Source organism: Pristiophorus japonicus, chromosome 11, assembly GCF_044704955.1.
Source record: "Pristiophorus japonicus isolate sPriJap1 chromosome 11, sPriJap1.hap1, whole genome shotgun sequence".
Taxonomy (NCBI): domain Eukaryota; kingdom Metazoa; phylum Chordata; class Chondrichthyes; family Pristiophoridae; genus Pristiophorus; species Pristiophorus japonicus.
In genome coordinates, this window is record NC_091987.1 from 213,187,173 (window position 1) to 213,203,571 (window position 16,399).

Consider the following 16,399-nt stretch of genomic DNA (forward strand, 5'->3'; position numbering starts at 1 on the left):
CTGTCTCACATCACAGTGAGATACTGTCCCAAATCACAGTGAGATACTGTCCCAAATCACAGTGAGATACTGTCCCACATCACAGTGAGATACAGCCCCACATCACAATGAGATACATTCCCACATCACAGTGAGATACTGTCCCACATCACAGTGAGATAGTGTCTCACATCACAGTGAGATACTGTCCCGCATCACAGTGAGATACTGTCCCACATCAGAGTGAGATACTGTCACACTTCACAGTGAGATAATGTCGCACATCACAGTGAGATACTGCCCCATATCGCAGTGATATACTGTTCCACATCTGCGAGATACTGTCCCACATCACAGTGAGATACTGTCCAACATCACAGTGAGATAATGTCGCACATCACAGTGAGATACTGTCCCATATAACAGTGAGATACTGTCCCACATCACAATGAGATACACTCCCACATCACGGTGAGATACTGCCTCACATCACAGTGAGATACTGTCTCACATCACAGTTAGATACTGTCTCATATCACGGTGAGATATTGTCCACCATCTGCGAGATACTGACCCACATCACAGTCAGATACTGTCCAACATCACAATGAGATAATGTCGCACATCACAGTGAGATACTGACCCACATCACAGTGAGATACTTTCTCACATCACAGTGAGATACTGCCCCACAACACAGTGAGATACTGTCTCACATCACAGTGAGATACTTTCTCATATCACAGTGAGATCCTGCCCCACATCACAGTGAGATACTGTCCCACGTCACAGTGAGATACAGTCCCACATCACAATGAGATACACTCCCACATCACAGTGAGATACTGCCTCACATCAGAGTGGCATACTGTCCCACATTACAGTGCGATACTGAAACACATCACAGTGAGATACTGTCCCACATCACAGTGAGATACAGTCCCACATCACAGTGAGATACACTCCCACATCACAGTGAAATACTGTCCCACATCAGAGTGAGATACTGTCCCATATCAGAGTGAGATACTGTCCCACATCACAGTGAGATACTGTCTCACATCACAGTGAGACACTGTCCCACATCTGCGAGATACTGTCCCATATCACAGTGAGATACTGTCTCACATCACAGTGAGATACTGTCCCACATCACAGTGAGATACTGCCTCACATCAGAGTGGCATACTGTCCCACATCACAGTGCGATACTGAAACACATCACAGTGAGATACTGTCCCACATCACAGTGAGATACAGTCCCACATCACAGTGAGATACACTCCCACATCACAGTGAGATACTGTCCCACATCAGAGTGAGATACTGTCCCACATCACAGTGAGATACTGTCCACATCACAGTGAGATACTGTCCCACATCACAGTGAGATACTGTCTCACATCACAGTGAGACACTGTCCCACATCTGCGAGATACTGTCCCATATCACAGTGAGATACTGTCTCACATCACAGTGAGATACTGTCCCACATCACAGTAAGGTACTGTCCCACATCACAGTGAGATACCGTCCCACATCACATTGAGATACTGTCCCACAACACAGTGAGATACTGTCCCACATCACGGTGAGATATTGTCCACCATCTGCAAGATACTGTCCCACATCACAGTCTGATACTGTCCCACATCACAGTGAGAGACTGTCCCACATCACAGTGAGATACAATCCCACATCACAATGAGATACACTCCCACATCACAGTGAGATACTGCCTCACATCACAGTGGCATACTGTCCCACATCACAGTGCGATACTGACACACATCACAGTGAGATACACTCCCACATCACAATGAGATACTGTCCCACATCAGAGTGAGATACTGTCCCACATCACAGTGAGATACTGTCACACTTCACAGTGAGATACTGTCCCACATCACAGTGAGATACTGTCTCACATCACAGTGAGATACTGTCTCATATCACAGTGAGATACTGCCCCATATCACAGTGATATACTGTTCCACATCTGCGAGATACTGTCCCACATCATAGTGAGATACTGTCCCACATCATAGTGAGATACTGTCCCATATCACAGTGAGATAATGTTCCACATCACAGTGAGATACACTCCCACATCACAGTGAGATACTGTCCCACATCACAGTTAGATACACTCCCACATCACAGTGAGATACTGTCCCACATCACAGTGAGACGACTGTCTCACATCACAGTGCGATATTGTCCCACATCACAGTGAGATCCAGTCACACATCACAGTGAGATACCGTCCCACATCACAGTGAGATACTGTCCCACATCACAGTGAGATACTGTCCCACATCACGGTGAGATATTGTCCACCATCTGCAAGATACTGTCCCACATCACAGTCAGATACTGTCCAACATCACAGTGAGATAATGTTGCACATCACAGTGAGATACTGTCCCATATCACAGTGAGATACTGTCCCACATCACAGTGAGATATTGTCCCACATCACAGTGAGATACTTTCTCACATCACAGTGAGATACTTTCTCACATCACAGTGAGATACTGCCCCACATCACAGTGAGATACTGTCCCACATCACAGTGAGATACTGTCCCACATCATCGTGAGATACTGTCCCATATCACAGTGAGACACTGTCCTACATCACAGTGAGAAACTGTCCTACATCACAGTGAGATACAGTCTCACATCAGTGAGATACTGTCCCACATCACAGTGAGATACTGTCCCACATCACAGTGAGATACTGTCTCACATCAGTGAGATACTGTCTCACATCACAGTGAGATACTGTCCCACGTCAGAGAGATACACACTCAGATCACAGTTAGATACTGTCCCACATCACAGTGAGATACTGACACACATCACAGTGAGATACTGTCCCACATCACAGTGAGATACTGTCCCACATCAAAGTGAGATATTGTCCCACATCACGGAGAGATACTGTCCCACATCACAGTGTGATACTGTCTCATTTCTCAGTGAGATACTGTCCCACATCACAATCAGATACAATCTTACATCACAGTGAGATACTGTCCTACATCACAGTGATATACTGTCCCACATTACAGTGAGATAATGTTGCACATCACAGTGAGATACTGTCCCATATCACAGTGAGATACTGTTCCAATTCTGCGAGATACTGTCCCACATTACAGTGAGATACTGTCCAACATCACAGTGAGATAATGTCGCACATCACAGTGAGATACTGTCCCATATCACAGCGAGATCCTGTACCATATCACAGTGAGATACTGTCTCCCATCACAGTGAGATACTTTCTCACATCACAGTGAGATACTGCCCCACATCACAGTGAGATACTGTCCCACATCACAGTGAGATACTGTCCCACATCATCGTGAGATACTGTCCCATATCACAGTGAGACACTGTCCTACATCACAGTGAGAAACTGTCCTACATCACAGTGAGATACAGTCTCACATCAGTGAGATACTGTCCCACATCACAGTGAGATACTGTCCCACATCACAGTGAGATACTGTCTCACATCAGTGAGATACTGTCTCACATCACAGTGAGATACTGTCCCACGTCAGAGAGATACACACTCAGATCACAGTTAGATACTGTCCCACATCACAGTGAGATACTGACACACATCACAGTGAGATACTGTCCCACATCACAGTGAGATACTGTCCCACATCAAAGTGAGATATTGTCCCACATCACGGAGAGATACTGTCCCACATCACAGTGTGATACTGTCTCATTTCTCAGTGAGATACTGTCCCACATCACAATCAGATACAATCTTACATCACAGTGAGATACTGTCCTACATCACAGTGATATACTGTCCCACATTACAGTGAGATAATGTTGCACATCACAGTGAGATACTGTCCCATATCACAGTGAGATACTGTTCCAATTCTGCGAGATACTGTCCCACATTACAGTGAGATACTGTCCAACATCACAGTGAGATAATGTCGCACATCACAGTGAGATACTGTCCCATATCACAGTGAGACACTGTCCCACATCACAGCGAGATACTGTCCCACATCACAGTGAGATACACTCCCACAGTGAGATACGATCCCACATCACAGTGAGATACTGTCCCACATCACAATGAAATACACTCCCATATCATGGTGAGATACTGTCCCACATCACAGTGAGATACTGTCCCACAGCACAGTGAGATACGGTCCCACATCACAGTGAGATACTGTCCCACATCACAGTGTGATACTGTCTCATTTCTCAGTGAGGTACTGTCCCACATCACGGTGAGATATTGTCCATCATCTGCAAGATACTGTCCCACATCACGGTGAGATATTGTCCATCATCTGCAAGATACTGTCCCACATCACAGTGAGATACAGTCCCACATCACAATGAGATACACTCCCACATCACAGTGAGATACTGCCTCACATCACAGTGGCATACTGTCCCACATCACAGTGCGATACTGACACACATCACAGTGAGATACACTCCCACATCACAATGAGATACTATCCCACATCAGAGTGAGATACTGCCCCACATCACAGTGAGATACTGTCACACTTTTCACAGTGAGATACTGTCCCACATCACAGTGAGATAATGTCTCACATCACAGTGAGATACTGTCTCATATCACGGTGAGATATTGTCCACCACCTGCAAGATACTGTCCCACATCACAGTCAGATACTGTACAACTTCACAGTGAGAAAATGTTGCAAATCACAGTGAGATACTGCCCCATATCACAGTGATATACTGTTCCACATCTGCGAGATACTGTCCCACATCATCGTGAGATACTGTCCCACATCATAGTGAGATACTGTCCCACATCACAGTTAGATACACTCCCACATCACAGTGAGATACTGGCCCACATCACAGTGAGACGACTGTCTCACATCACAGTGCGATATTGTCCCACATCACAGTGAGGTCCAGTCCCACATCACAGTGAGATACCGTCCCACATCACAGTGAGATACTGTCCCACATCACAGTGAGATACTGTCCCACATCACAGTGAGATACTGTCCCACATCACGGTGAGATATTGTCCACCATCTGCAAGATACTGTCCCACATCACAGTCAGATACTGTCCAACATCACAGTGAGATAATGTCGCACATCACAGTGAGATACTGTCCCATATCACAGTGAGATACTGTCCCACATCACAGTGAGATATTGTCCCACATCACAGTGAGATACTTTCTCACATCACAGTGAGATACTGCCCCGCATCACAGTGAGATACTGTCCCACATCACAGTGAGATACTGTCCCACTTCACAGTGAGATACTGTCCCACATCACAGTTAGATACTGTCTCATATCACGGTGAGATATTGTCCACCATCTGCGAGATACTGTCCCACATCACAGTCAGATACTGTCCAACATCACAGTGAGATAATGTCGCACATCACAGTGAGATACTGCCCCATATCACAGTGATATACTGTTCCACATCTGCGAGATACTGTCCCACATCACAGTGAGATACTGTGTCACATCACAGTGAGATACTGCCCCATATCATAGTGAGATACTGTCCCACATCACGGTGAGATATTGTCCACCATCTGCGAGATAATGTCCCACATCACAGTCAGATACTGTCCAATATCACAATGAGATAATGTCGCACATCACAGTGAGATACTGTCCCATATCACAGCGAGATCCTGTCCCATATCACAGTGAGATACTGACCCACATCACAGTGAGATACTGTCTCCCATCACAGTGAGATACTTTCTCACATCACAGTGAGATACTGCCCCACATCACAGTGAGATACTGTCCCACATCACAGTGAGATACTGTCCCACATCATCGTGAGATACTGTCCCATATCACAGTGAGACACTGTCCTACATCACAGTGAGAAACTGTCCGACATCACAGTGAGATACAGTCTCACATCAGTGAGATACTGTCCCACATCACAGTGAGATACTGTCTCACATCAGTGAGATACTGTCTCACATCACAGTGAGATACTGTCCCACGTCAGAGAGATACACACTCAGATCACAGTTAGATACTGTTCCACATCACAGTGAGATACTGACACACATCACAGTGCGATACTGTCCCACATCACAGTGAGATACTGTCCCACATCACGGTGAGATACTGTCCCACATCACAGTGTGATACTGTCTCATTTCTCAGTGAGATACTGTCCCACATCACAATCAGATACAATCTTACATCACAGTGAGATACTGTCCTACATCACAGTGATATACTGTCCCACATTACAGTGAGATAATGTTGCACATCACAGTGAGATATTGTCCCATATCACAGTGAGATACTGTTCCAATTCTGCGAGATACTGTCCCACATTACAGTGAGATACTGTCCAACATCACAGTGAGATAATGTCGCACATCACAGTGAGATACTGTCCCATATCACAGTGAGACACTGTCCCACATCACAGCGAGATACTGTCCCACATCACAGTGAGATACACTCCCACAGTGAGATACGATCCCACATCACAGTGAGATACTGTCCCACATCACAATGAAATACACTCCCACATCATGGTGAGATACTGTCCCACATCACAGTGAGATACTGTCCCACAGCACAGTGAGATACGGTCCCACATCACAGTGAGATACTGTCCCACATCACAGTGTGATACTGTCTCATTTCTCAGTGAGATACTGTCCCACATCACGGTGAGATACTGTCCCACATCACAGTGTGATACTGTCTCATTTCTCAGTGAGATACTCTCCCGCATCACGGTGAGATACTGTCCCACATCACAATCAGATACAATCTTATATCACAGTGAGATACTGTCCTACATCACAGTGATATACCGTCCCACATCACAGTGAGATACTGTCCCACATCAAAGTGAGATATTGTCCCACATCACGGTGAGATACTGTCCCACATCACAGTGTGATACTGTCTCATTTCTCAGTGAGATACTGTCCCACATCACAATCAGATACAATCTTACATCACAGTGAGATACTGTCCTACATCACAGTGATATACTGTCCCACATTACAGTGAGATAATGTTGCACATCACAGTGAGATACTGTCCCATATCAGAGTGAGATACTGTTCCAATTCTGCGAGATACTGTCCCACATTACAGTGAGATACTGTCCAACATCACAGTGAGATAATGTCGCACATCACAGTGAGATACTGTCCCATATCACAGTGAGACACTGTCGCACATCACAGCGAGATACTGTCCCACATCACAGTGAGATACACTCCCACAGTGAGATACGATCCCACATCACAGTGAGATACTGTCCCACATCACAATGAAATACACTCCCACATCATGGTGAGATACTGTCCCACATCACAGTGAGATACTGTCCCACAGCACAGTGAGATACGGTCCCACATCACAGTGAGATACTGTCCCACATCACAGTGTGATACTGTCTCATTTCTCAGTGAGATACTGTCCCACATCACGGTGAGATATTGTCCATCATCTGCAAGATACTGTCCCACATCACAGTGAGATACAGTCCCACATCACAATGAGATACTGTCCCATATCACAGTGAGATACTGCCTCACATCACAGTGGCATACTGTCCCACATCACAGTGCGATACTGACACACATCACAGTGAGATACACTCCCACATCACAATGAGATACTATCCCACATCAGAGTGAGATACTGCCCCACATCACAGTGAGATACTGTCACACTTCACAGTGAGATACTGTCCCACATCACAGTGAGATACTGTCTCACATCACAGTGAGATACTGTCTCATATCACGGTGAGATATTGTCCACCACCTGCAAGATACTGTCCCACATCACAGTCAGATACTGTACAACTTCACAGTGAGAAAATGTTGCAAATCACAGTGAGATACTGCCCCATATCACAGTGATATACTGTTCCACATCTGCGAGATACTGTCCCACATCATCGTGAGATACTGTCCCACATCATAGTGAGATACTGTCCCATATCACAGTGAGATAATGTTCCACATCACAGTGAGATACACTCCCACATCACAGTGAGATACACTTCCACATCACAGTGAGATACTGTCCCACATCACAGTTAGATACACTCCCACATCACAGTGAGATACTGGACCACATCACAGTGAGACGACTGTCTCACATCACAGTGCGATATTGTCCCACATCACAGTTAGGTCCAGTCCCACATCACAGTGAGATACCGTCCCACATCACAGTGAGATACTGTCCCACATCACAGTGAGATACTGTCCCACATCACAGTGAGATACTGTCCCACATCACGGTGAGATATTGTCCACCATCTGCAAGATACTGTCCCACATCACAGTCAGATACTGTCCAACATCACAGTGAGATAATGTCGCACATCACAGTGAGATACTGTCCCATATCACAGTGAGATACTGTCCCACATCACAGTGAGATATTGTCCCACATCACAGTGAGATACTTTCTCACATCACAGTGAGATACTGCCCCACATCACAGTGAGATACTGTCCCACATCACAGTGAGATACTGTCCCACTTCACAGTGAGATACTGTCCCACATCACAGTGAGATACTGTCCCACATCACAGTTAGATACTGTCTCATATCACGGTGAGATATTGTCCACCATCTGCGAGATACTGTCCCACATCACAGTCAGATACTGTCCAACATCACAGTGAGATAATGTCGCACATCACAGTGAGATACTGCCCCATATCACAGTGATATACTGTTCCACATCTGCGAGATACTGTCCCACATCACAGTGAGATACTGTGTCACATCACAGTGAGATACTGCCCCATATCATAGTGAGATACTGTCCCACATCACGGTGAGATATTGTCCACCATCTGCGAGATAATGTCCCACATCACAGTCAGATACTGTCCAATATCACAATGAGATAATGTCGCACATCACAGTGAGATACTGTCCCATATCACAGTGATATACTGTTCCACATCTGCGAGATCCTGTCCCATATCACAGTGAGATACTGAACCACATCACAGTGAGATACTGTCTCCCATCACAGTGAGATACTTTCTCACATCACAGTGAGATACTGCCCCACATCACAGTGAGATACTGTCCCACATCACAGTGAGATACTGTCCCACATCATCGTGAGATACTGTCCCATATCACAGTGAGACACTGTCCTACATCACAGTGAGAAACTGTCCTACATCACAGTGAGATACAGTCTCACATCAGTGAGATACTGTCCTACATCACAGTGAGATACTATCTCACATCAGTGAGATACTGTCTCACATCACAGTGAGATACTGTCCCACGTCAGAGAGATACACACTCAGATCACAGTTAGATACTGTTCCACATCACAGTGAGATACTGACACACATCACAGTGCGATACTGTCCCACATCACAGTGAGATACTGTCCCACATCACGGTGAGATACTGTCCCACATCACAGTGTGATACTGTCTCATTTCTCAGTGAGATACTCTCCCGCATCACGGTGAGATACTGTCCCACATCACAATCAGATACAATCTTATATCACAGTGAGATACCGTCCTACATCACAGTGATATACCGTCCCACATTACAGTGAGATAATGTCGCACATCACAGTGAGATAATGTCGCACATCACAGTGAGATACTGTCCCATATCACAGTGAGACACTGTCCCACATCACAGCGAGATACTGTCTCACATCACAGTGAGATACACTCCCACAGTGAGATACTGTCCCACATCACAGTGAGATACTGTCCCACATCACAATGAAATACACTTCCACGTCACAGTGAGATACTGTCTCACATCACAGTGAGATAGTGTTCCACATCTGTGAGATACTGTCCCACATCACAATGAAATACACTCCCACATCACGGTGAGATAGTGTCCCACATCAGAGTGAGACACTGTCGCACAGCACATTGATACACTGTCCCACATCACAGTGAGATACTGTCCCACATCACAGTGAGACAATGTCGCACATCACAATGAGATGCTGTTCCACATCACAGTGAGATACTGTCCCACATCACAGTGAGATACAGTCTCACATCAGTGAGATACTGTCCCACATAGCAGTGAAATACTGTCCCACATAGCAGTGCAATACTGTCTCACATCACAGTGAGATACTGACCCACGTCAGAGAGATACACACCCAGATCACAGTTAGATACTGTCCCACATCACAGTGAGATACTGACACACATCACAGTGAGATACTGTCCCACATCACGGTGAGATACTGTCCCACATCACAATCAGATACAATCTTACATCACAGTGAGATACTGTCCTACATCACAGTGATATACCGTCCCACATTACAGTGAGATAATGTCGCACATCACAGTGAGATACTGTCCCACACCACAGTGAGATACTGTTCCAATTCTGCGAGATACTGTCCCACATTACAGTGAGATACTGTCCAACATCACAGTGAGATAATGTCGCACATCACAGTGAGATACTGTCCCATATCACAGTGAGACACTGTCCCACATCACAGCGAGATACTGTCCCACATCACAGTGAGATACACTCCCACAGTGAGATACGATCCCACATCACAGTGAGATACTGTCCCACATCACAATGAAATACACTCCCACATCATGGTGAGATACTGTCCCACATCATGGTGAGATACTGTCCCACATCACAGTGAGATACTGTCCCACATCACGGTGAGATAACTTCCCACATCACAGTGTGATACTGTCTCATTTCTCAGTGAGATACTCTCCCGCATCACGGTGAGATACTGTCCCACATCACAATCAGATACAATCTTATATCACAGTGAGATACCGTCCTACATCACAGTGATATACCGTCCCACATTACAGTGAGATAATGTCGCACATCACAGTGCGATAATGTCGCACGTCACAGTGAGATAATGTCCCATATCACAGTGAGACACTGTCACACATCACAGCGAGATACTGTCCCACATCACAGTGAGATACACTCCCACAGTGAGATACGATTCCACATCACAGTGAGATACTGTCCCACATCACAATGAAATACACTTCCACATCACGGTGAGATACTGTCCCACATCACAGTGAGATACGGTCCCACATCACAGTGAGATACTGTCTCACATCACAGTGAGATAGTGTTCCACATCTGTGAGATACTGTCCCACATCACAATGAAATACACTCCCATATCACGGTGAGATAGTGTCCCACATCAGAGTGAGATACTGTCCCACATCACAGTGAGATACTGTCCCACATCACAGTGAGATACTGTCCCAAATCACAGAGAGATACTGTCCCACATCTGTGAGATATTGTCCAACATCACAGTGAGATACTGTCTCACATCACAGTGAGATACTGTCTCACGTCACAGTGAGATACTCTCTCACATCACAGAGAGATACTGTCTCACATCACAGCGAGATACTGTCCTAGGTCACAGTGAGATAGTGTCCCACATCACAGTGAGATTCTGTCCGACATCACAGTGAGATACTGTCTCACATCACGGTGAGATAATGTCCCACATCTCAGTGAGATATTGTCCCATATCAGTGAGATACTGTCCCACATCACAGTGAGATAGTGTCCCACATCACAGTGAGATACACTCCCACAGTGAGATACGATTCCACATCACAGTGAGATACTGTCCCACATCACAATGAAATACACTTCCACATCACGGTGAGATACTGTCCCACATCACAGTGAGATACGGTCCCACATCACAGTGAGATACTGTCCCACATCATCATGAGATACTGTCCCATATCACAGTGAGACACTGTCCCTCATCACAGTGAGATACTGTCCCACATCACAGTGAGATACTGTCTCACATCACGGTGAGCTACTGTCCCACATCACGGTGAGATACTGTCCCACATCAAAGTGAGATGCTGTCCCACATCACAGTGAGATACTGTCCCACATCACAGTGAGATACAGTCCCACATCACAATGAGATATACTCCCAGATCACAGTGAGGTACTGCCTCACATCACAGTGGGATACTGTCCCACATCACAGTGAGATACTGTCCCACATCACAGTGAGATACTGTCTCACATCACAGTGAGATACTGTCCCACATCATCGTGAGATACTGTCCCATATCACAGTGAGACACTGTCCCACATCACAGTGAGATACTGTCCTACATCACAGTGAGATACAGTCTCACATCAGTGAGATACTGTCCCACATAACAGTGAAATACTGTCTCACATCACAGTGAGATACTGTCCCACATCACAGTGAGATACGGTCCCACATCACAGTGAGATACTGTCCCACATCATCATGAGATACTGTCCCATATCACAGTGAGACACTGTCCCTCATCACAATGAGATACTGTCCCACATCACAGTGAGATACTGTCTCACATCACGGTGAGCTACTGTCCCACATCACGGTGAGATACTGTCCCACATCAAAGTGAGATGCTGTCCCACATCACAGTGAGATACTGTCCCACATCACAGTGAGATACAGTCCCACATCACAATGAGATATACTCCCAGATCACAGTGAGGTACTGCCTCACATCACAGTGGGATACTGTCCCACATCACAGTGAGATACTGTCTCACATCACAGTGAGATACTGTCCCACATCATCGTGAGATACTGTCCCATATCACAGTGAGACACTGTCCCACATCACAGTGAGATACTGTCCTACATCACAGTGAGATACAGTCTCACATCAGTGAGATACTGTCCCACATAACAGTGAAATACTGTCTCACATCACAGTGAGATACTGTCCCACATCACAGTGAGATACTGTCCCACATCACAGTGAGATACTGTCTCACATCACAGTGAGATACTGTCCCACATCATCGTGAGATACTGTCCCATATCACAGTGAGACACTGTCCCACATCACAGTGAGATACTGTCCTACATCACAGTGAGATACAGTCTCACATCAATGAGATACTGTCCCAAAAAACAGTGAAATACTGTCTCACATCACAGTGAGATACTGTCCCACATCACAGTGAGATACTGTCTCACATCAGTGAGATACTGTCTCACATCACAGTGAGATACTGACCCACGTCAGAGAGATACACACCCAGATCACATTTAGATACTGTCCCAAATCACAGTGAGATACTGACACACATCACAGTGAGATACTGTCCCACATCACAGTTAGATTCTGTCCCACATCACAGAGTGATACTGTCTCATTTCTCAGTGAGATACTGTCCCACATCACGGTGAGATACTGTCCCACATCACAATCAGACACAATCTTACATCACAGTGAGATACTGTCCCACATCATCGTGAGATACTGTCCCATATCACAGTGAGACACTGTCGCACATCACAGCGAGATACTGTCCCACATTACAGTGAGATACTGTCCCGCATCACAGTGAGATACTGTCCCACATCACAGTGAGACACTGTCCCACATCACAGTGAGCTACTGTCCCACATCATAGTGAGATATTGTTCCACATCATAGTGAGATACAGTCCCATATCACAGTGAGATACTGTCCCACATCACAATGTGATACTGTCCCACATCACAGTGAGATACTGCCCCACATCACAGTGAGATACTGTCCCACATCACAGTGAGATACAGTCCCACATCACAATGAGATACAGTCCCACATCACAGCGAGATACTGCCTCACATCACAATGAGACACTGTCGCACAGCACATTGATACACTGTCCCACATCACAGTGAGATACTGTCCCACATCACAGTGAGACAATGTCGCACATCACAATGAGATGCTGTTCCACATCACAGTGAGATACTGTACCACATCACAGTGAGACACTGCCCACATCATCGTGAGATACTGTCCCATATCACAGTGAGACACTGTCCCACATCACAGTGAGATACTGTCCTACATCACAGTGAGATACAGTCTCACATCAGTGAGATACTGTCCCACATAGCAGTGAAATACTGTCCCACATAGCAGTGAAATACTGTCTCACATCACAGTGAGATACTGACCCACGTCAGAGAGATACACACCCAGATCACAGTTAGATACTGTCCCACATCACAGTGAGATACTGACACACATCACAGTGAGATACTGTCCCACATCACAGTGAGATACTGTCCCACATCACAGTTAGATACTGTCCCACATCACAGAGTGATACTGTCTCGTTTCTCAGTGAGATACTGTCCCACATCACGGTGAGATACTGTCCCACATCACAATCAGATACAATCTTACATCACAGTGAGATACTGTCCTACATCACAGTGATATACCGTCCCACATTACAGTGAGATAATGCCGCACATCACAGTGAGATGCTGTCCCATATCACAGTGAGATACTGTTCCAATTCTGCGAGATACTGTCCCACATTACAGTGAGATACCGTCCAACATCACAGTGAGATAATGTCGCACATCACAGTGAGATACGTCCCATATCACAGTGAGACACTGTCCCACATCACAGCGAGATACTGTCCCACATCACAGTGAGATACACTCCCACAGTGAGATACGATCCCACATCACAGTGAGATACTGTCCCACATCACAATGAAATACACTCCCACATCACGGTGAGATACTGTCCTACATCACAGTGAGATACAGTCTCACATCAGTGAGATACTGTCCCACATAAGAGTGAAATACTGTCTCACATCACACTGAGATACTGTCCCACATCACAGTGAGATACTGTCTCACATCAGTGAGATACTGTCTCACATCACAGTGAGATACTGACCCACGTCAGAGAGATACTGTCCCAAATCACAGTGAGATACTGACACACATCACAGTGAAATACTGTCCCACATCACAGTTAGATGCTGTCCCACATCACAGAGTGATACTGTCTCATTTCTCAGTGAGATACTGTCCCACATCACGGTGAGATACTGTCCCACATCACAATCAGATACAATCTTACATCACAGTGAGATACTGTCCTACATCACAGTGATATACCGTCCCACATTACAGTGAGATAATGTCGCACATCACAGTGAGATACTGTCCCATATCACAGTGAGATACTGTTCCAATTCTGCGAGATACTGTCCCACATTACAGTGAGATACTGTCCAACATCACAGTGAGATAATGTCGCACATCACAGTGAGATACTGTCCCACATCACAGTGAGACACTGTCCCACATCACAGTGAGATACTGTCCCACATCACAGTGAGATACTGTTCCACATCATAGTGAGATATTGTTCCACATCACAGTGAGATACTGTCCCATATCACAGTGAGATACTTTCCCACATCACAGTGAGATAATGTCGCACATCACAGTGAGATACTGCCCCACATCACAGTGAGATACTGTCCCACATCACAGTGAGATACAGTCCCACATCACAATGAGATACAGTCCCACATCACAGTGAGATACTGCCTCACATCACAATGAGACACTGTCGCACAGCACATTGATACACTGTCCCACATGACAGTGAGATACTGTCCCACATCACAGTGAGACAATGTCGCACATCACAATGAGATGCTGTTCCACATCACAGTGAGATACTGTCCCACATCACAGTGAGATACTGTCCCACATCATCGTGAGATACTGTCCCATATCACAGTGAGACACTGTCCCATATCACAGTGAGATACTGTCCTACATCACAGTGAGAAACAGTCTCACATCAGTGAGATACTGTCCCACATAGCAGTGAAATACTGTCCCACATAGCAGTGAAATACTGTCTCACATCACAGTGAGATACTGACCCACGTCAGAGAGATACACACCCAGATCACAGTTAGATACTGTCCCACATCACAGTGAGATACTGACACAAATCACAGTGAGATACTGTCCCACATCACAGAGTGATACCGTCTCGTTTCTCACTGAGATACTGTCCCACATCACGGTGAGATACTGTCCCACATTACAATCAGATACAATCTTACATCACAGTGAGATACTGTCCTACATCACAGTGATATACCATCCCACATTACAGTGAGATAATGTCGCACATCACAGTGAGACACTGTCCCACATCACAGTGAAATACTGTCCTGCATCACAGTGAGATACAGTCTCACATCAGTGAGATACTGTCCCACATAGCAGTTAAATACTGTCCCACATAGCAGTGAAATACTGTTTCACATCACAGTGAGATACTGACCCACGTCAGAGAGATACACACCTAGATCACAGTTAGATACTGTCCCACATCACAGTGAGATACTGACACACATCACAGTGAGATGCTGTTCCACATCACAGTGAGATACTGTCCCACATCACAGTGAGATACTGTCCCACATCATCGTGAGATACTGTCCCATATCACAGTGAGACACTGTCCCATATCACAGTGAGATACTGTCCTACATCACAGTGAGATAC